This window comes from Pteronotus mesoamericanus, unplaced genomic scaffold (genome assembly GCF_021234165.1).
Source record: "Pteronotus mesoamericanus isolate MK-2021 breed Mesoamerican mustached bat unplaced genomic scaffold, CSHL_Meso_final scaffold_85, whole genome shotgun sequence".
In the NCBI taxonomy this organism is placed as follows: Eukaryota; Metazoa; Chordata; class Mammalia; order Chiroptera; family Mormoopidae; genus Pteronotus; species Pteronotus mesoamericanus.
Window position 1 is genome coordinate 9,552,454 of NW_026555329.1, and position 24,686 is coordinate 9,577,139.

The window sequence follows — 24,686 nt, forward strand, 5'->3', positions numbered from 1 at the left end:
TTCCTGTTAAATGACTAAATCTATTTTTCATGAAAAACTTCCTAACCTGACAGCTATCAATATTGACTCTGATAAGGCTCTAACAATCTTTGTCATCTAACACACATTTTAAAAATCAAATAACACATAGGGACAATTCAGAGGAATAACATTTACAACCCAAGGCACAGACCAGGCCAGGAGCCAGCTTTTTTTTTTGTTTGTTTTTGTTTTTGTTTTTCTACTAGGGCTCTGCAAGGGCAGGGTAGAAAAATCGGTAAGCGTTCATCACGTAATCCTGCCTCACTCAGAATGAATGGGTGGGACAGAGCACACGGCTGGCATCCGGGATAAGACAGGCTGCTCACAGTGAAATGGGTCCTCTTTGTGGAATTGACAATTAGGGCAACGTTGACATGTTATCAGATATGCACGGTCAGTGAGTCTCAGGGAAAGAGAAGCTAAAGAGGTGCAGTCGGTGTCCGGTCCTGCGGTGCCAAATTCAAAGGGCAAAGTGCCAAGTTCAAACAGGTATGTCTGGCGTCATTGGTGCAGTGCTGTGAAGACATCCCCATAGCACAGCATGACCTGGTGCATGACATTATTTCACATGTTTCTTGTCCGTGATATGCCCCGACGGAATGCAATTTACACACGGACTAAATATATTCACTGAATTTAGAAATCAATAGAAATAACCGTAGTGAGCCTCAGTGGGAGTGTGGGTAAGGCTGCTTCTAGTTTCCCTAGAAGAGTTGTCATGTCTTGGTGCGGAGGTGCGAGGTTAGACTCTGATATTTTTTACATCTCTTTAAGAGACTCTGAATGCTCCCGCAAGCCCATCTGTATCTTAGGTAAGACTTTCTCCATTCCCTCCTTTTCCCTGGAATATACATTGGCTCATCAGCGACATGTGTCCTGATGTACAAACGCTGCTTCTGCTGTCACCTAAAGTCTTTCCTGTTTACTATGAAGTCTCAGACCTCCTTTTGTTCATGCTATTTAGTTTGGCGAACGCAGCGTGTATCCGGTGATCGGATTCCCCACTTCTCACACAGGGAGGCCCTGGCAGGAGCTGTGGGGGAGCAGAGGCACTGAGCTGGGGCGGCAGGGGCACATCGTGCCTCGGCAATCGTCTGCTCTCAGCCAGACTTGAGAAGTTTCCCTTTTGAACTCTTTTTATAACTAAGGGTGTTTTAGGAAAAGATTTTCCGGGGCTCTCCCCAATTTTTAGGGCATGGGACTAGAGCCTGAAGATAATCCATTTGACCACCCTGGAGAGAGCCACCCTGTCACTCGCGGCTCCGCAGGGTCCTCCCGTCCTGTTGGATGTGGGCCTGAATCGCTCATCTCGGTGACTCTCCCCATGGGATTAGGTTCCCATTTGCATTTCTACGATTTAGTGGATGTTCTCTTGCCTCCTCCTACACAGCATCAGAGCAAACCTTCCTCTTTCAACTGCAGACAGTAACATGAACCCCTTCTGCTTTTCAAGAAGACAACAACCAACCTGTTTTCTTTCTGTAACTCTTCAAGGTATAACTGCATTTATCCTATTTTCCTTTTCCATTTCGATCTTACTAATGGTCCTAGGGTGTGTTCTAAAGTGTTTTCACTTATTTTATTTCCCTCCTTGGTGTTGCTTCGGTTTTAGAGCACAGTATGCATCCTGGAAACTTTATAGGAAGGACGCTGAGACCTCATTTTTCCACTGCTTCAGGCACAAGCAGATGTCTTGTTTGCATTTACAGTCACATTATAGTTTAGATCTTCAGAGTATAAGCTGGAAAATAACCTTAATCTAAAAAGCAATGCTAATACCTCTGAACTCAGTCCCTAAATAAAATTCACCCCCCAGCTAAGAGCTAGCTTAACTTATTAAGGGATTGTGGAGCCATTTGGATTTGTGCCCTGATGAAAACTCGGAACCAAATTCAAAGATATAGATGTAATTTCTGGTTCAAATGACAACATATTAGTATTTCCATACAGTCTTTTTTCCATATGTAGCTATAAAATTAGTGAAGGGATTAGGAAAAAGACCTTTGTTGCGCTTAAAAATGACAATACCCTTTGTAATATCTACGGTTGGCCCAAGATATAAAGAAAGCTGGCAGCTACCCATATGCTATGAGCTTACAGGGGCTGTTGACCCACCAGATGCAGATGGCCTCCCCCTGGACTTCCAGGCAGGCTTGAAACACTTGGCCTCTGCATAAAGAATCAGCCAGGGCCCAGGCCACACCCTGGTATTTATTGCGATTCCATTACAGAAAAACAAACGCTTGTAAGCAATAACTTCTTGCCGACCATTGTGCTTAGGGGAAAGGAGCCTCAGGCGCTACCAGATTAGCTGGAGGAAAATATTCAAATAGTTAACAGTATTGGTAAACTCTTTTTTTAATTGATCTTAGGAAACGAGCAAGGTAGGGAATGAAGGAGTGGGAGAGGGGGAGAGAGAGACATCCGTTTGTTGTTTCACTTATTTATGCATCCATTGGTTGATTCTTTGATTCTTATATGTACTCTGACTGGGGATAGAACCCACAACTTTGCAATATTGGGGCGACTCTCTAACCAATGGAGCTCCCTGGCCAGGGGCAAAGACTAGGAATCTGCCAGGACATAAGCCTGTGCAAACTCTTAAAATGTAAATAGAACAATGTCAGAATCATCACAGTGTCACAGGGCCATTGAAGGTCAGAGGGAGGAAAATGAAGATTTCATAACACAGACAATGCTTCAGTGGACCTTGACAGGTCAGAATTTCTTCTGGGAAAGGAAAAGCATTTAAAGAAGAAAGTACACATACTAGGGAAGCATGAAAGATATGACATGTTTAGGAAAAGAATAAATCTCCACTTCTGTGAAAAAATTCTGGATAAACACTGGACCTTTGTTGCATGTTGAAGTTAACCTAAAAATGCAGCTAGACAAGGAGGCTGTGGCCGGCACATGAAGGACTTTATTCACCTTGCCCAGGAGCCTGGGCTTTTCCAAGGGGTTTGGGGAAGACCTGACAGGTATCAAGCAAAGTGGCATCATTAGGCCTGGATATGAGAAAGTTACTCAGAGCATGGAAAATGGAGAAGCAGAAAAAGAGGAGAGTTTAGAGACAGGAGGATACTTAATAGCTAATCCTGCTTAAATGGAGGAGGGTGCTCTAAGCTTTCAGGGGATAGAATAAAGGAGTTTGAGTTGAGAACATGGGGCCTGTTTACTGAATAAAAGAGAAGGAAAAGGCAGCTTAAAAGAGATCTTAAGCAAAAGGTGAAACTTGGGAGATGTCTTGGTAAACTAGAAGCATCTAGTGAGCTGACTAAAATAAAATTTGGGCAGGACAAAGATCACCAAGAAGTCAGTAGAGTTTAAATTTTACTACTGAAATTTCCTAAGCTTGGCAAATCACATTTTGCCATTGCTTTTGGATATAGTATTTGTTTTGAGTTAAGGAAGGAGAAGATAGGAGTATTTATTGTCACTGTAATAGGAAATAAACAAGTATTATTTTACAACAGAAATTCTATGATATGATATGGTTATACAGTTTGTATTAGATTGATCTTCAGGCTGGGAATAACTATGTAAATGGGATAAACTATGAACATCAGTTTTTTGAAGTGATCAGAGAACAATGATGATAGCCAAAATGTGAGGGGTCAAGATCAAGGAGCAAAGAGAAGCTGAGAGAAATGAGCCTGATACCTTGTACCCCCTGTTTCTCTCAAAGCATTTGCTGATTCTTAAATTATAATATCATCACATATTATAGACAAATAAGGATTCACATAGCTGAATACCTAGAAAAAATGAGGAAGCTCAGGAAGGACCAATGAACTGTTTTGCTTTGGAGGTCATGTAGTCCTCTAAATGGAATAATCAGTAAATGTTCCTTTATAAAGTAAGTCAACTTGCAAGCAAAACCAAATCATCCTTAGTCCCTGAACAAACTGCAAACATGAACTAGGATTGTCAGATCAATTTTGAGCTACTCTGTAATCCACTGAGCATCTTTATCCTATTAAGTTATTCTCTACTGCTAAATGTGAAATACTTAGTAAAGACCACCCTTTGAAGTTTAAGTCAATACCATTGATCTTCCCTCAGAAATTTATCTGCTATACAAATAGCTTTTCACCTTCAAGAAAGCCTCCAATAAAGCAACCTGGTTAAAAGAATTTGAAAGTACTGTAAATTTACATCCCTTCACATTTACATGAGATACTTTTTATAGCCAATCTGCTATTTATCTTCTGTAAGTTTAAATTCAGGTTCAGATGTAGTTCAAGCAAATCAAATTATGTAAACAAGTTACAAAATAATTTAATTTCCTCCTGTCATCTCCATGATGTAAACTTATCAAAATGATACTAGCCCAAGGTTGAAGAGAGTAAAATAATCAAATTGAGTTAGAAAAGACTTTCTAGATATATTCAAAATAAGCTTTGGAATAAATATTGAAATGTGACCTATGATAAAATAGTTGCATAGTGAATTCAATCCACGTATGTTTATTTGTCTTTGCCTTGTCAAAAAAGGATTTAAATTTCAACAACCAAATAAAGCAATATAACGAAATAGAAATAGGTATAAAAGTGAAAGAAAAAAAAGAATCAAGAGTGGGGAGGTCATTAGACCCAGAACTAAAGATAACAATGATCTGTTAACCAATGCCCTCCACACTAATAAGATGAGGCCACGCATTTGCTCTTAGCTTTCCTGAAGCCAGTTAGAAAAGGGAAAACTGATCCGTTGCAGAATTCAGGGTTCCTAAGACAGAATCAAGGTGTTTAGAATAAAACACAATATATTCTGATATAAAGACTTGAAAGATATGTTTCTTACTGTCTCCATGAAGTGAATACCATGTAATACAATAAATAATGGCATCATGCATGTAATACACATAGTGGAGAACTTTGCGGCACACTTCACAGGCTAACAGGCCAAATAACCAAATGGGCATAAATGTTTTTCAAACTGACAAGTAATTTTGACATGATATATGCAAAATAGGACTGTGTGTAGGAGGAAACCAACACTCAATGAGGAATCAGGCAAACACAGATTCCAGTTCTGGCTCAGCCACTAACTCAATCTGTTACATTGGAAAGTTGCTTTAATTTTCTGGGTGACAGTTTCCTCATCAAAATAATAGGAGAGATTTCTAAGGTTCTTTCCAGATCATAATTTCTATGTTGCTAAGGGAGAAACCACGTGGTTTACTGCAAAATTGAGAGTCAATAAGAATAAAATACCTGTCACTCTCACTGTGTGCAGAGTCATTTTGAAACGAAATGAGAAAAAGTGTTCTCTGTAGAATAAGACAGAAACTGTTCTCACATCTCAGTGGTTAAACATGCACATAGAGGAGACTCTTTTGTACCTAAAACTTATAGGTACATTCACATCAGTGACAAGGATGTACAGGCCATTGACACCCAATACCCAGCAACTTTTCAGTTACTACGGGGTTTCCCTCTCAAAGACATAATTGTACTTGAGCTCCCCAGGGTTTGGAAAAGAACCAACCAATATTTTACAAGCACAGACTATGTAAAATACACTATTCTGGGTATTGTGGAAAATATCGATAAACATATATGAAGCAGTGGTGGGAACTCTAGTCTCCTTTAGTATCACTTCTTTCATTGCCACTGGTAGTATATTTTTGAAAACTATTCGTTAGATTCTTCATGTAATATAGTGCTGTCCTTTTTAACCTTTAGTATATAGTGAGTGCATCTCAAAAAGCAAAATAAGTTCTAAACAAAAATTTAATCAGTTCATTTTTTTTTTACTGAAAAAGATAAAATAATAAAAGGAAACCTGTTTTGATATGTGTGGCATTCATCCAGGTTGCTTGGATTTTTAATTCCATAGACTATGTCACAATTATATTGTAACTACAAGAGAAAACATTGTTGGTTTGTCAGGCTAAACATTTGAAATGTGAGAAGCATTTTACCTTGCATGCAATATCTATATCTTATTTTACTTCAAATATGGAAAATAAGGGGAAACTGGGAATCATTCATAGCTAGTATTCCTATACTGGATGTAGTCTGTGAGCAAAGATTCTAGAAAGAAACAAGCTGGGCTACAGGCATCCAAAAGGAGAGACCCTCTCTGTCCTACAGATGTGGCTAAAGAACACATATTCCAAACACATGGCCACTTTTGGTCATCCTAGACCCTCTCACATTTTACCTATAACTTTAGTTCTTGGAATTTGAAGAGATAGGGGCAGGAAGCATTTGGCTACAAGTGAGATTAAAATCCTTCCATTTATTCTGCACAGTAAACTTATTCTAGAACAGGTTGATACCACCCATGTCTTGGCCCAGTTTTTAATCCCTTCTCTCGTGGGGATTTAAAACTGGTTTTAAAACTAGTTTTTGCCTATGATTGTATACCTTTGTCTTTGTAGACATCAGTCTTCCCTAACTTTGGCCTTCTGATTGGCTTTCCTAGCTCTTAACCCAATTCCCTTATTTGGCAACATTTTTCCTAATCCTGCATCTCTGGACTACCAAAAAAGTAAGCAACTAGAATTTCTCCAGCAAACCAGACCATCAATTTTTACATGCATCTGTCCATAACCAACCCCAAAAGAAATCTGTTGAAGTTTAAAGTTGCCCAGCAAATTGACTGAAATGAAGATTGGGATCTAATAGACTACTACAAAAAAAGAAACAAATAAGAAAATAGAGACTAAAAATTTGCTTTCACCAAGGAGGGTCTGTTTCCACTATCAAAAGACATTTACATACCTCTGAGGCATGATGGCGTATGGGGCTATGCACATAGATTTTTGGGGTCTGTGCCTGCTCTATCACTTACCTCAATGACTAATTGCTTTATTTCACATCCTTCTGTGTGCTTCAATTTCAGGACAGAAGACACCCTAGTTAGTAGCTTGAGAAGGTAGATAAAGAAAAGTGGGGCAGAGTGAAGGTGAAAGAGTAGCTAATAAATGAAGTGAGGTTCCAGAGGAGGCGGTTCAGGGTGGAATCACATTATCAGTAAAATCATTAACCTTAGAAAGAAGCCAGACAAGATTTTCACTGGGGAGGAGCCCATTTTGAATAATCTTGAACTCATAAATCAGCAAATGTAACAAACTCTAAGAACTGAATTTGAAGGTTGAGCAAAGAGTATAATCATTCTATATTTGGGGGTAAAAAGTTTATAGACAGTACATCAGAGATAAATAAAAAGACTGAAGACAGCAGTAAAGATATGGAAAAGTTTAAAGTTGTATGAGTTTATTTGACATTCATTTACATGCTTTTGTTACACATCATTGTCCAGTATTACATGGCAAATCACAAGTGGAAACAGACAAAGAAATTAAGAGTTGGACATTTTCCTGAAAGGTAGGTTAGCATTCCAAACAAAAGCAACCTTAGATATGGCTGTGAATAATAAATCAAGGAAGAACAGAAGGAAGCTGGTGCAGAATGAGATCTTAGAAGCCCCAAAGGCTAGGGATCAGGGGCAGGCTTGGGATCATGTTCACTGGAAGAGAGCAAATATTTGAAGGTTGTGACCAAAACAAAGAACTTGAAGGAATTAAACAAGATTCAAAAGGTGCTCTTTTCTTCCTTTTTTGAAGAAGACAAGGCGTGGGGTAAAGCTAACGATAACTGGAGCTGATGGTTTTGTACACCTTCTCAGATTTCCTCGTGGCCTGTTTCTGAAGAATCCACCTCCTTGCACACCCCCCGTGACTTCACTGGTGCTCTTGTCTAGTTCTCAGAGGACACATGAGTCAGATTTAAAAATAATGGGCCTAAGTTGCCTCATTTCTCACATGCTGAGCTCATCTTTACTAAGTTGTTTCTGGATTTCAATAAAATGCCATACTGCCCGCTTCCTGCACAGCCAGACAATGCAACAAAAAAGTGCAGGAAAGTCAATTCTTTATGTGGAAACTTTGACCAATGGGAAGTGGGAGTCAAAAGGCCAGACAGAAACATTTCCACTTTTTTGTTCCTTTGGTTGATACTTTGAATTATGGCATTCCTTACAATCTTTGCAAAAAATTCCTCATGCCAGAAGAGCATATCTAGTAAGTACCCTACTGGGTCACTCTGCAGCTGGTTGAGAAGGGTGGCTAATGCAATAGCCCATTGTAGTTCATTGCTTTCCATCTTTATTTGCCTTGCTATCATTTGCTCCACCATATCATTGCCTTAAGCTTGCACTGCCTCAATAGAGCATACACATTGCGACCCTTGCCTTAGGCTCTGCTTTCTGGAGAACCTGGGTTAAGACATGAACATTTAGTAGGGGAAGAAGTGCCATTATAAAGGTGGATAGGGTCAAAATATGGGAGAATTCTATTCATCAAATAGAAATTCTATGAATGAAATTCTAAGGAAGGTAGAAGGAATGGACATAAGAGAATAAGATGAATTATAGATGGTCATAGAGCATCAGCAGTTCTCAAAACGTGACATGGAAATGTGGTATTGAGTGTTTAGAAGAACGGGTGAAAAGCACTGGTCTCAGATGCCCTGAGTGGAAGTGGTCGTACATAAGAAAGTGCAATCATAGCTTAAAGACGTTTACAATAATTGCAGTGTTATGGGACAAGGAAAATCACCTAAAAGAACATATGTTCATACGCATACAAATGCCTTAAGAAGTGTTTATCAGTTGAAAAGTTTATTGTTGCTGTGGTGCTTTCTATTGAATAAGTTTAAATCAACTTTTATTACTTTTCTATTCATTAAATATTTACTTAGGCCTATTATGGGCCAGGTGCCCTTCAATGTGCTTAAGATAGATAGGTTATAAAACATTCCCCAAACCCTGCCTTATGAAGCTTATAGTCTAAGAATTGGAAGGAGAGACTAAACAATAGGCAAAGTAACTAAGTAAATTATATAGGTTAAAGGCAGTAAGTGCTATAGGAAAAACAGAGCAAGATAGGGGATGACAAGAGTCTGGGAGGAGGTGACAAAGGAATGGAAGTTTATAATTATAAATAAGAGAAGATTTCTGTATGGTGTAGATGGGTACTAGATTTATTTGGGTAATCACTTTGTAAGTTATATAAATATCTAATCCCACTGTTGAACACTGGAGACTAATAAAATATTGTGTGTCAGCTCTAACTGAAAAATTTTTTAAAATTATTTTTAAAAAAAGAAAAAAGATTTCAAAAGGTGAAGAAGTGAGCTATATGGATATCAAGGGTATGAAAAATTAGAGGCAGAAAACACAGCTAATGCAAAGGCCTGAAGTAGAAGTGGTGTTTTTGAGAAACAACGAGGAGGCTAAGGGAGGCTTCCTTAGAGTGAGTGACAAGGACAGCGGTGAGGGACAGGGTCAGGCAGTAATAGAGGAGAGCCAGATCGCAGAGTGGAAGAAAAATTGGGAGTCGCTATAGAGTTGAGAGAAGAAAGGGGCCCCAGAGTGATTTCCGTTCCATCGGGGTTACCCTGGGTGTGTGATAAGTAAGGATAAGGACGTAGTGAAGGCCAGAGGCAGAAGCGGCCCGGCAGGCGGCAGCCGCAGCAGGGGAGCTGAAACAGGCCCCACCCAGGCCAAAGCGTGCGCGGCGCAGGTGCCTGAGGAAAGACCGGATCGTGAATGCATGTTGAGAACAGAGGCTGTCAGATGACTTGATGGATTTGCTGTTGGATGCGAGAGAAACCGAGACAAAATGACTCCAAAATGTTTAGTCTTGAACAACTGGAAAGAAGGGGTTGCCATCAACCAGATGGGTAAGATTCTGGTTAGAGTAGGTTTTAAAGGAAAGATGAGAGTTTGGTTTTGAACGCTTTTAGTCTGGTATGTGTTTTGGACATGGAAAAGGAAATATAAGGAGGGAGTTAGAGATATGAGTCTAGAGCAAAGGTCAGCAAACATCTTTGATAAAGGGCCAAATAGTAAATATTTCATTAGACTTTGTGGACCGGATATGTGCTGTCACAACCACTTTGCCATTGGGCAGCCATGGATAATATGCAAAAGAATGGGCATTACTGCGTTCTAATAAAACTTTATTTTTAAAGAAGACTGTAGCCAAATTTAGCCTGAGGGCCGAAGTTTGCTAACTCGTGGTCTAGGGCAGTGGCCCCCAACCTTTTCAGCACCAGGGACTGGTTTTTCCATGAGCTTCACTTGCTGGCCACGGCTCCCTTCCTGCCGTGGACCCAGTTGGTGGGGGTGGGGATGGGGGTAGGGGCCGGGAGAGCAGGTGGAGCTCAGGTCAGCTTCCCTCGCTGCCTGGTTCTTGACAGGATGCTGACCGGCCCATGGGGCTGGGGACCCCTGGTCTAGAGTTTAGGGCAAAAGGCTGAATTAGAGATAGACATTTGAAAGTAATCATTATATAAATATTTCTAAGGTCATGCTAATTTGACATAATAACTTATTCTACTTTTGATATTTGTGCTTTTCTCCTTTTGAAAATAGTAATTGTACTTTCTATACTGTCTATGTATTTTCTTCAAAAAGGAGTGTGAAAAAAACTATTAAAAATCAATTTAGTTCAATGCACAGAATATCTGAATAAAAAACCATTTATAAAAAAAGAACACCACTGATCACCAAATATGAGTGTGCAAAATGTGTTAATATTTAGTCTGGTTGTAATAAGCTCATGAAATTGAGAATTTATTTGAGAAAGGCTATGCTACTTAGCTTAGCCAATTTACAGACATATTAATTTAATATGTATGAATAACAAGGACTAAAAGATTGTCATATATCGTACTCAAAATAAATGAAAAATATCATAATTTGTGGGTAAAAAGTGATTTGAACAAAAAAAGAGACTGTCACCTGTGACCTAATTCTTCAAGCAAGATCCTGATTTCATTGCCCAAGCTGCCTTAGAAATAAACAAAAAAGCTTTAGGAGAAAAGAATGATGTAATCCTAATGATAAAGAAAAATTCCATTGAGTCAGCAGGATGTTTATCAAACACAATATACATTCTTTCCTAATCACTTAGCCAAGAGAAAAATACTACTTAAAAACCTTCTTTTAGGTACAAGCAAGTCACCAAATCTCAGTACCTGATATTCAAACATAGATATTGAAACACAGTAGGAGGAAAACTGAACAAAAATGTTTCTTTCTGGTGTAGTTTTGGAGTTAAAACTAGATGAGAGAGCTTGGGGGCCGGGGAAGGGACTCTCTCTAATGACTGAGCCCTTGTAGACCAGACAGCCGTATCTTCCAGCCTTTTTCATTACTTCCTCCACTAGGGAGTCTTTTGAGACTTTTTTTCTTCCTAATTGCAGCCCCACTCAATAAAATTTTAATAGTATACTGTAGACATATTTCTGTATAGACAGATAGTATATAAGTTGTTTGGAACTGTACAAGCCATTTTAGTATCTCAGATTTTGCCCCAGAAGAACCAAGGCTCTCCCCAGCCCACCGAGGATGGTATTGCCCCCTTGACAGTGACTGCTTCAAAGGATGGGCTATACTCATATCAAATTTAAGTGCTTTTCAAGGTTTTCCTGAAATGCCTTGGTTGGTGGGGGTGGATGGTAGGAAGGTGATGGAGGTTGGATTAAAGGGGTATAGCACAGCTAAGGAAACAAAAGTTATTTGACTAAGTATCTCAATTTGAGGGAAGTATAGATAGGAAAAATGGATGTCAAATATAAAGTAAAAATTTCAGAAGAAATATTCTCACACCATATTTGATATAATTAATATCACAGCTAAAGACCAAATTAAATGCCACTTCCGCTTTATCAAGCTTAATATCCTACCAAGATTCTCTGGTAGCCAAGGTCAATGTGAGTTGCATAATTAGCCCCAGTCTGGTTCTGGGAGATTGTCTGATTGTCTTGGTATCTCGGTTTTCAGGTCTCCAGTCTGTCTTGAAAAGGGATTTTGAGACATAAAAACCACTGCAGAAACCTACCAGAATAACGGTCTTTGGTATTTCTATCCAAACTATTATCTTGAATTTGTGAAGCAGCCTGTCTTTGCAGAAAAGATAGTGGTTTAAAGGCAATAATTTTAAGGTGACCTCACAGCTTCCTAACCAAGGCTCTTATCCATCTCCCCACATTGTGTCTGAGGAAGAGAGAGAGACAAAGGAGGGAGAGCTATTTCCCAGGGCTGAAGAGGTAGCAGGACTCACGGGATCTAGAGAAACCCTGGGAGTCAATTCTGAGAAAGACAAATGAGTAACATTCTCATTTAGTTTCTATAAAAATAGGTTTTTGCCATCAGTATGGTAAATTCTGATTATCTAATTCTATGCCTCTCTTACAGTCTGTAGACAGCTAAAATACATGTGTGCTCTATAATATTTAGTGTTATGTGATCAAACTCGTTTATACAGAAAAAGTTTGCTCTAATGAAAATAAAAAATGCATTTGAGCCTCAGGCTTTTATTCCAGTAACTCTTTAAACACCCAATGAGTTTTCCTCAGAAACAATGTGCACTTGTCAGAGTAGCTATCGACAATAAATCAACAAAGAACAAATGTTGGCAAGGATGTGGAGAAAAGAGAACCCTCGCTCACTGCTGGTGGGGATATAGACTGGTGCAAACACTATGGAAAACAATATGGAGGTTCCTCAAAAAATTAAAAATGGACCTGCCTTACAAGCCAGTGATTCCACTTCTCGGTATATATCTGAAGAAACCCAAAACACTAATTTGAAGGAGTATATACACCCCTCTGCTCATTGCAGCATTATTAACAATAGCCAAGATATGGATTCAACCCAAGTGCCCATCAATAGATAAGAGGGTTAAAAAGCTGTGGTACATATATACAATGGAATATTATTTGGTCATAAAAAATGAAATCTTAGCCATTTGCAACAGTGTGGATGGACCGAGAGAGGGTACTATGCTAAATAAAACAAATCAGTCAGAGAAAGACAAATACCATATGATTTCATTTGCATGTGGAAACTGAAGAGCAAAATAAACTAACAGACTAAGTAGAAAGAGGCTCTCAGATGCAAAGAACAGACTGATGGTTGCCAGATGGCAGGTGGGTTGGGGGGCTGGATGTAAAAGGCGAAGGGATTAAGAAGTACAAATGGGCAGTTACAAGATTGTCATGGGATGAAAGTACAGCCTAAGACATAGAGTCAGTAGTATTGTTATAACTATGTGTGGTTCCAGGTAGGTACTTGAAATATTGGGGGAACATTTTGTAAAGTACATGACTGTATAAACACTATGCTGTGTACCCGAAACTAATACAAAAGAATATTAAATATAAATTGTAATTGAAAAATAAAATTAAAAAAAGAAAGTCACTGTGCCAAGATAAAGCTGCATGTGTTTTTGTTTGTCCAGAAGTAGAGTGGTTGTAATATGATAACAACAACATGTTAGTAGCACATAAGGAAGTTGGAAGAAGTTCATGAGAGTGGAAGTAAAGGAGGTGTCTCCCCATTGTCTATAAGCCACATTTCTGGTATGTAACTTCTTTGGAACTCTTTTTATGCAACAATATCATAAAAACAAAGTTCACTGTTTTACAGTAAGTGAATAACAGAAAACAATGGTGAATTGTAGCTTTGAATCCTCCATTATTACAAGGTCAATGCTTAACCAATTCTTAAACCAGTTTTAAATTTCTCTGGAGAGGCAGATGTTTAAAGATACTTCCCTCTAATAAATTTTCAGTCTATCAGTTTGCCCAAGCATTCGCCCAAGCATTCGCCCAAGCCCTGTTCATCCTTATAAAGACCATCTTCCCATGACACTCATTGGCTTGAAAGGAGATACTTCCCAATCTGAACTCATTTAACCTTAAAAGGGAATCTCCGTTAGACCCTAAGCTGTGCCCAGTGCCAACTTGTCTGCACATGTGTGGTACCCTGGTGAGCTTGCTGGGGATCAATTTGCACGCTTCACCCAGGTGCCCCGGAGAGATTTCCTTCCCAGGGAAGGGAGTGTCAGGCAGAGAAAATGGCCAATAATAACAACTCAATGGTGAGTGCTTCCTAGCATCTGTTGGCCTTGTTCGCAGCCTCAGTTTGCTTCTGAACATTAGGAGAGATGAGGCTGAAAGTAAAAATGGAAGGAACTGTGTTCATTAATAACTCTGTGAGTCACTGAGGCACAAGGAAGCACTGCACTGATTTCCATTAAGCCAAAGAATGAAGATTCTCTTTGAATATCCTGGGTTTAGCGCATATTAAGTATTTAATAAGAGTAGAGAAAAATGATGAATGAAAGATTAAATAAATGAGAACATGAACTCCAGAAAATATCCTCAAACTCTGCGATATGAATGTGTCCTCAAATACCAGTTTTAAAAAATTTAGCATTATTTTGATATTTCATAAACAAGTAAAAATTGATACAAGCTAAAAACCTTCCCCCATGTTTTAAACAACCAATGACTTTTCTCTTGAACTGCTAATATTTTGATTAGGTCTATATACAGTATTTCGGTACATCCCCATAACATTGGTATAAAAGTTCCATTCAGCAGGAATTGCAGGAAAATGGAGACAAATGTATTTGAAAAATAAAAAAAAGAGTCACCATTCTCTTAGAATTTTCAATTTGTTTCATTCAAGATGGGAATTACCATAAATTTAACCTTTCCCACAGTCTTTCAAGGCATTTACTTGACTGTCTGAAAGAGACATTTCAACCAGAGTGCTGCAAGAATTTTTAAAACATGCAATACACAACTATTTAGTCAGGGGCACTGAACTCTTTTCCCTTAGATTGTAAAATTAAAAAAATGATGACAGCCAATACAACAACAGACATCTGCTGTGAAAGAATAAAAATTATATCTATTTTTTTGTGAGATTAGCAAAAATACAACATATGTTTTGGTGTGCCACACAATTTTAGTAATAAGTTTATGTGCGCCATGAGATGAGAAAGGTTGACAATTGCTGGTCTAGAATATGAAGGTCAAAATACTGTCAAATCAATAAGTGACAAAAAAAATTGTTTTTTAAGCCATCAATTGAAGTAAAAATTCCCGGAAAAACATTTAAATGTCAAATATAAGTTTCTACTTAATATAAGTTCAATGTTTAAAGAGGATTTCAAAATTCTTGTTTACATGTTGCCCTTGTTCCCACCCTGACCCCACCCCCACACTCCCTCCCACATGCAAACACATTTTTCTTTAGCAGGTGGTGGGAGAGAGTGGGATCTCCTTAGCTCTTCTTACAGGACTGGGGCCTGGGATTAGCTACTATAATTAATCAATTTAATGCTTATATTGATTTTGTCTGTCTTCCAAAATTCCAGTGAATCCTGAGTGTATTTCTAAACAAATCCAATACATAAATATATTTATATTTTATTTTTTTGTTAAACATTTGTTCCACATGTAACAGTTGAGTGTATGCTTCAATAATAAACATGTAGTAAACGTGATTATCTTACAAAAAGTTATTAATACTTATTTCCTATATAAACTATATCTGTAATTGTAATTTGCAAGAGTCTAAAAATATTAAATTAATATTGCAACAAATCTGGAAGAAAAATAGGAGCTCAATATGAATATTTTTGCATCTAAATTACCCTGAAATGGAATTAACTATGATAATTGAATATTATTAAAATGATATAGGATGAATAATTTTAAAAGCTGCCTAATTTCATAAGGAAGGCCATGTGTAGTTCCTGTTCTGCTATCTAATTATTACAGAAGGTAAATGTAACAATGCCAGTAAATGCGGAATTTAAGTCTAAATTTTACTTATGACCATTGTCAGTTATACATTTCTGTACATTGGAGTTCGGTACTAAGATTTATAAAATGCATATGGTTATCATTGAAATTGGTAACTAGATTGACTATGACATGAGAATGACTCAGGGTGCCCTCAGACAATGGCTGCTTTGTCTGTGTCAGTGGTCTCATTGTTTCCACCACACAGCTGTTTATGGTGTGTGATGAAGTGTATGCCATGATATATCTATCATATCTAGTGATGCCATTGTGCTCATTACAGCAGGCACGTCCCTTCGGTAGTAGAGTAGTGTCACTTTTATAATCCTAGCAAAAGTCAAATGAAATAAATAGGATCTACTTCAAGTCATCTAAAAATAGTATTAATACGCTGCAGTAATAAAAATGGAAATTATATTACTTGCCAGTAAACTAAACACCTGCTAGATTTCTGAGTATTTAAAATTTAAAACAATACATTGTACCTAATATTTTAGAAGCTGAAACAGCAGGTAGTCATATTCATGTTTATGGGATATGTTTATCTTCTAAGTGACAGAGCTCAAAGAGTCAGGGCTCAAGAGTCAAACATATTAGAAATAATATGACATGGATATCAGTTTAAATAATGTTATCTTCTCTATTACTGGCACCTTGTCCTTTCCACAAAAGGAACTGCTTCAGCAACTATTAAACAAAAGTTATTCTCACTAATATAAATATGCTAAATAATTATTAGAATAATTTTATTCTAATAATTATGTTAATGATTATGCTTTAGTAAATGGTCTAGAAAAACAGTTGTTTTCCAGAATTTAACACACTATTCAACCAGACATATTCTTATCAGCACTGAAGACATTTTTTTCTATTAAATAGAGAAGTATTTATAAATACTGTAATATAGAGTTTATGCACAACTATTAATACGCTTCTTAGGAGCAAATAAAGTTTGCTCTGCAGCGCCAGTCTTTTCCTTGAGGTTCTCCTCTGAGCTTTGTCTTATCCTTTGCTCAATTTTCCAAGGAAAGGAGGAGAATCTGGTACCAGGAAATGTATGTTGTTCCAGAGACACTTAAATAGATCTTCCATCAAGAATGTCCTCATCTGTAGTTAACTGTTACTAGGTAGAAAATTCTTGTGCAAGTGTTTCTGGGAAAAGGAGGTAAAGGCCCCACCAGGAAGAGCAAGAGGTTTTGCCTTTTGTTTACCTTTGTTCTCTGTTGTGGTAGAAAGTCATAGAGACTTCCTGAATCAATATTCTTTTAATTTTAAAAATCTTTGTGATTAAGACATTGCTGATATTATTTTTTGATGCTACTGGGACTACTGTCCAATAAGCATCCATCAAAAGTCAACCATGTTTCCTCTTTATTCATTCACTCATTCATTTATTCATTTCACAAATATTGACCCTGCTACAAAAGATTGAGTTAATATCTCTGACCTAGAAGGAAGAACTCATCCTCATCTTCCTTTTTCCCCACCATCTCTCTAAGCTTCCCAGCATAGTTTTAAGAAATGAGGAGAATAAGAAGTAGTGATAACTCTCTAAGTCTTTCACTTTAGTCCTGACTTGTTAAATCCAAACACAAGCCATGTGTTTTAAAAGCAGGGCTCAATTTTGCAGACACCTCCAGGAAGCAATTCTGAGAATTAGCACTACATAGCTTAAGAAAGTCATTGTTTTTGATGCTTCAGTTAAGCGAGCCTCAGAACTGAAACTGAGTCATCAATAAAAATTTGGGTTTTGCAGCAGGGTGCCACATCGGTCTCCTTTGTGCTCCGAGATACATCTTCTGCCACACTCAAGGTCAGGTTCTCACCTGTTGCTTAAACACTCAGACTTTAAGTTGTGTAGAGCCACTGTGGTTTTGTTAAAAATAAAGATCCCTGAGCTCCACCACTTATGAACTGAACCATAGTCTCTGACTTTTTAGTTGACAACACAAAACTATTCTCACTCACACCAGAGTTTGAAATCCAGACCTAGAGAGACAATTGCAGTAGCCGCTTAACTCCCAATTACGTTTTTTTTTTTTTTAATCCTTAGCTGAGGATGTGTTTGTTGATTTTAGAGAGAGATAGTAAAGAAAGGAGAGAGAGAGAGAGAGGGAAACATCGACATGAGAGTGAAACATCAATCAGTTGCCACTCACACCTGCCCCAACCCGGACCCAAACCTTCAACGTAGATTTATGGGATGATGCTCCAGCCCACTAAGCAACACTAGTCAGGGCCCCGTTATGTTTTTAATATTTTGTCTAATTTGCCTTACCTATTTTTGCTGGAATAATCTTCTCAAAAATCTTCAGTGGTTCCCTAATGTCTAGTGAATTAAGTAAAAGTTTGTCTGACTTTTCAGGATTTCCAAAAATGTAAACCAGCTAAATTTTCAATTTGTCTACTTCTAACCTACTGAAAAGCTATTCAGGATTACTTCATGTTTCTTAAATATTCACTATCTTTTTCCACCTCTAGCTTTGCTCATTCTGGTCTCCCTTGTTAAATTCTAATCAGCCCTTGTAGTCCATCCTAAATGCTTCCTCTTCTTTAAGTTTCACTTGGTTACAGACATAATCTATCTCCTTAGTTTGAATTTCTCAAACCTTCTAAATTTATGTTATGGTAATGATCATATTTTGCCTTATAATTAATATTTACATTAAAATAAGGTAAATTATTAGTTACATGTGTACCTGCCATTCTCCCTCTAAACTGTAAACTTCTCCAGGTAAAAAAAAAATTGTGTCTTTATCACCATTGATATTCAATAGGCATTCACCTAATATGTGAAATAGTACATAATCTTTTAGTCCTGGAGCAGAAATTATCTATATGATCTGTTGAAATCAGTTGCTCTACATCTGAGGTGAAGGTATATGGAGATAAATTGTGTTTAGCTTAGTATTTACAATTTTTTGTCTTTTTCTTTTACTCCACCAATTATCTCATAATCGGGTATGTTGGTTTCCACTTATGGGATGTCTGCCTTCCTCGCTTTCTCTCACAAATTTATATATTCATAGGTGTACTGTTACAGATTTCTTACTAAGTATTTTCATGTAGGATGCTATGAAATCTTACTGTAAAAGACACTTGTGAAAGGAGAAGGAAGAATGGAATTAGACTGTATTAAAAGTAAAAATAGCGTGATGATAAATCCTTAGCTACTTTGTTTATAGCTTGTTTCTTAATACAGGCTGTATATCTACATTGTTTTAAAAAGTACATAATTACCTTTTTCTCCAATGAATTGAAGTAAAAAAAAAACAAACCTCTTTTTAAAATAACTGTTGAGTAACTTTGGAAATGGCTTTTTAATATGGAAGAAAATAAATAAAGGTGACAGAATTGGTCCAGTGTGGAAGGGAACTAGAAATTACAGATAATAAAGGAAAAGAAAGACATCAGAAGAGAATTGAAAAGCAGTAAGAAATAAATTGCTTAGAGTAACACATGGGGTAAACCAATGTTTATAACAAAAGAATTTGTTTTTTCTGTATTGTTAATGTCATTATAAGACTATTTCTCAAAATAACTAAGTTTTTAACCCTTAAAGTCCCTGTATTTTCCCTACAATCTTAAAAAACCTAAAATACTGATCATGACATGTAATTCGAAGAGTTTAAACTTCAGGAGAAATTTTATTTTAAGAAGTGGAGAGAAATTTAAAAACAAAAAAAGAAAACAAAAAATACTTTATAACTTACTATATATACTTTTAGATAAAGTTGAGCTTTCATATAAATCTTTAAAATCCACATTTATTAGCATTTCTTTATACCAAGGTTAGAGAGCTGGGAACTTTGGGGAATAATGTCCCACCTTGGCATTGCTAAAGGGTTTTTTCTTTTCTTTTTTTTAATGGAGAGAAGAAATATAATAATTTCTTAGTCATGAATAAGTTTCCAGATCATTGGTGATGTTCTGGCGGACAGCCTCTGAAGGAGATATAACTGAATGTGGACCAAAGGATGTACTCACCAAATGCCTGTATTCCTCACAACACAAACACTGTACACGGTGTGAGTTTCTATTGCTTCTGTAGCACATAACCACAAATGTATTGCATTAAAACAACACAAGTCCATTGTCTCACAGTTCTATAGGTCAATAGTCCAGTATGGTTTTCTCTCAACTAAAATCAAGATGTACTGGCAATACTGATTGCTGGCAAGGATGAGGGGCCACAGAGGTTCTCAACGCATTCCGGGTGGGAATGTAAAATGGTGCAACCACTCTGAAAGACTGGGTGTTTTTTTCTGCTTTCAGTTTATTTTTCATGAGATTTTTTAAAAAATCATCACCAAGCATATGTTTATTAAATTTTAGAGAGAGGGAGGGTGGGGAGTAGAGAGATAGAGAGAGAAAAAGACACATAGGTATAAGAAAAAAACATCAATAGGTTGCCTCCTGTACACGCCCCTATCGGGGATCAAACCCACAAGTAGGCATATCCCCTGACTTGAGAACATACTCTTATTATACAATCCATGTACATAGATCAAGCTCCTTTTTTTTTCTGTAAATTGGGCCCATGCACTGTTTTATTTTTTAGACAGCTTTATTGAGGTACAATTGGTATATAAAGAACTGCACATATTAGATAATTTGATGAGTTTGGACACAAACAAACAGTTATGATACCGTCACTGTGATCAAGGTAATAGATACTCCAACACCTCCCAGTGTATCCTTTTGTTCGTGTGTGTGTGTCTGTGTGTGTGTTAACAACATTTAACAAACATTGAGGTGCATGATATGTATTGTTAACTCTAAGCACAGTATTGTATAGCAAATCACTATCATTTGTTTACCTGGCACAACTGAAATGTTATACTCATTAGCAACTCCACACTTCCTCTACCCTCAGCCCCCGGCAAACACTATTGTATTTTCTACTTCTATGATTTTGACTACTCTGGAAACCTGTGTAAGTCAAATCACATAGGTTTGGAAATATTTTTCTCCCATTCCATAGGTTGCCTTTGCAATCTGTTGAATAATTAACACCAGTCCTTCTCAAACTCTTCCCAAGAATTGAAAAAGAGTAAAAACCTCCAAACTTATGGGGCCAGCATTACTCTGATATCAAAACTAGATAAATACACCACACAAAAAAAGAAAATTACGGGCCAATATACATGATGAAAATAGATGAAAAATCCTCAACAAAACACTAGCAAGCCACACATTAAAAGGACTGATCAACTGGAATTTATCCCTGGGATCCAAGGATTTTTTTCAAATTATGCAAATCAATGTGATATATTCCATATTAACAGAAAGGATAAAAAATGAAATACTCATATCAACATATAGATGTAGAAAACAAGTTTGACATACTCAATATCTTTTCATGATAAAAGCACTTAACCAATGAGGAGTAAAATGAAAGTACCTCAACATAATAAAGGCCATTTAAGACAAGCTCACAGCTAACATAATACTCAGTGACAAAAAGCTAAAAGCATTTTCTCTAAGATCAAGAATAAACAAGGTACTCACTCTCACCACTTCTATCTAGTATAGCACTGGAAGTCCTAGCCAGAGAAACTAGGCAAGAAATAAAAACATTTAAATCAGAAAGGGTCAGTTAAAATTCTCTGTTTACAGATAACACAATCCTATATATAGAACACCATAAGACTACCAAAAACTTTTTGAATAAACAAGTTCAGTAAAGTTTCAACATAAAAAATTGACATACAAAAAAATCAGTGTCATTTCTATATACTAACAATGAATCATCTGAAAAGAAAAGAAAGCAATTCTGGTCTACAATGGCATCAAAATGAATAAAATGCATAGGATTAAACTTAACCAAGAAGGTGAAAGACTTGTACAATAAACCAATAACCATAAAACATGCGTGAAAAAATTAAAGGAGACAAAAATAAATGGAAGGCACCCTGTTTCATGGGTTAGAAGTCTTAATATTTTTAAAATGTTCATACTATCCAAAGTTATCTACAGATTCAATGTTACCTCCACCAAAATTCCAATGACATTTTTTATAGAAATAGAAAAGAATCTAAAATATGTATGGAACCACAAAAGCCCCAGAATAGCATAACACTTCACAATTTCAAAATACACAGTCCAGTATGTTGAGAGTGCAGCTACAGTAATAAAAACAGTATGGCACTGTCATAAAGACAGACATACAGACCGATGAAATAGAACTGGGAGCTCAGATGTAACTCCATGTACATACAGTCAAATAATCTTTAACAGGGCCTCCAGAACACACAGTAGGAAAAGCAAAGGGTTTTTTTTTTTTGACAAATGATACCAGAAAAACTGGATATCCACATGCAAAATAAAAAATGAAATTAGACCCCACATTAGATCATACAAAAAATCAACTCAAAATGGACTAAAGATGTAAACATAAGACCTGAAAGTATAGAAATCCTAAAACAACACCTAGGAGAAAAGCTTCTTGACATTGGTCTTGGCAATGATTTCTTGGACATGACACAAAGCACAGACAAAAAAAGCAAAAATAGATGTGTGAGCACAAACTAGAAAGCTTCTGCACAGCAAAGAAAACATGAACAGCATGAAAGACAACCTACAAAATGAGAGAAAATACTTGCAAACTATGTATCTCATAGAAAGTTAATTTCCAAAGTACCTAAGGAACACCTTCCTATAACTCCATAGTAGAAAACACAAAAAGGACTTGACCATTTACCTAACATTTGAAAACTTAACATCCACAAAAATACTTACATGTGAATAATTATAACAGCTTTCTTCATAATTGCCAAAAATGGGAAGCCATCGAAGTGTCCTTCAATAGGTGAATGAGGGTGGGGGGAGTTGTTTATTCATTCAATGGAATACTATTCAGTGATAATACATAATGACTATCAAGCGATGCAGATACATCAATAAATCTGAAATGCATATTGGTAAGTGAAAAAAGCCAGTCTGTAAAGGCTGTTATGATTCTATTTACATGATACTCTAGAAAAGGTGGGTATAAAGATAATGAACAGATCAGTAGTTGCTACAGGTTAGAGGATGTTAAACAGGTGTATGGTAGAAATTTTTAGGGTGATTAAACCATTATATGTGAAAATGTAATGGTGGATATATCCCCCTCTTTATGGGATTCTACAGCACAGAGAATGAACCTTTATATATGCACATTTTAAAAAATCATTTAAGAGGTCCCAAGACCTCAAGATCAAATACAGAGTGTGACAAAAACATCTAACAACATTACCAGTGTATGAAAAAAACCTCACTGAAGAGGGTGGAGAAAAATGTGCTAAACTAAGTAATTTGGGAAATAAATAAGCTCTCTAAAACTAAATTCAAAAGGAACCACACATGAGTATTGTGTTCTAGTAGTTAAAGTTGTTTCTCATGGGGGTGTGTGTTAATGATTTTGAAACCATTAAATAGGTATACTGAAACTGACAATTAACTAAATTGATATGGATGGTGGCAGTCAGTTTTCTCACTGTGGTAGCAGGAAGACGTTATAGCTAAGCAAGAGAAGGAGGCTAGCGTGATCCATGAGGTAATGGATTAGAGTTGGAGACATTTATGTAAACTAATTTTCAGTTTAATATCAGTAAATATGGCTACATATAAAATATGTATAGGTATGTATATACACACAGGTTAGTATATACATATACACTTCCTTACTCTGCCAGCTGAGGGGGTCTAGAAGCAGCAACTCTTCCATGGCAATGAGCTCACCTAACACTCAGATCTTGGTTTATAATAGTACCATTCGCCAATAAAAGTAACCAGAGTTTCTTAGTGGGGCAGGGGAACTGTTTTAGGACTGGGAAAGAAATACGCAAGAAGAATTTGGAGCATCTTGTAGTGCCAGCAAGTAAGAACAAAAACAGACAAAAATAAAACAAACAAAAACATAGCAATGTGAGTGTCTCAAGGGGACACAGGATTGAACTGAAAGAACTCCTGAGAGCCAAAGCTAGAACAATTTGAGCAGCAAAGTAAAGTAGTATTGGATTTAAACCATTTCAATAAATTATCCAATAATTAAATGGAGAATAGACAACTCTGTACAAAAGAATTCCAAATAACTTATGTAGGTATTCCATATTCAAGGAGGTAGAACACAACTGCCCGCTCCTTATGGATGGGCTGTGTATGGCGGCTCCCTTCCAAAGACTATAGCATGGAAAGAAGGAAAAGGGTGAGCTTTACCAGGAAGAAAATGACAAATACTGCCTCACCTGGGTGACCAGCACTGATAAGACAAAGACATATGCATTGTTCTCGATATGTAATGAAATGGTTTTCTGCTCAAAAGCCCATAACCCCAGTCTAATAATGAGACAAATATTAAGTCACTTCGCTGGACAGAGCTAGTCTCCCCTGGCAAGCACCACAACAACCTACTACTGGTTTCAGATCGTCCTCTCCTTCAGGCTCTTTGTCAAAGGGGCTAGAAAGGCCCTTTTCTTATTCTCTACTAACTGGACTATACCATTGAACGTGAATGGTCAGACGTGATGGGAGAGACAAACATACAATTTACACTGTTGCTTTTACACACGGGCATGCTCAGAAATCCATGAGGTGCAGACAGTCCCCAGAACCGCTCACCTGAGCTTCTCAGCGAGGCCTCAGATGAGTTTCACTCATGATGGGGCCAAGTCAACCTGATGGTTGTTGAGAGCGGGAACTGGGACAGAGAGTGTGGACTTCTCTTTCAAGAAGTTTAGCTCTGACCCTATGACTGGCAGAATCAGAATCCCATGTTTTCTGCTCTGCGCCATAGTGCACTTCACCCTGACAATTTCCTCAGCAGCTGCAAAAGCATCTGTCGGTGAAAACCCAGATCAGAAATCAACAACTACGCTAATGTCTCTCAAAATAGAAATAAATTCAGGAGAATTTTTTTTTCTCCAGAGAATGTGGACTATGAGAGTTGCATCATTAAGTATCATAAACTTTTGTTTTATTTGAGGAAGGAGAATAGCTGGTATGTGCATTTTCTACTGCTGTTGTAAAATTATCACAAAACATGGTGGCTTAAAATAACAT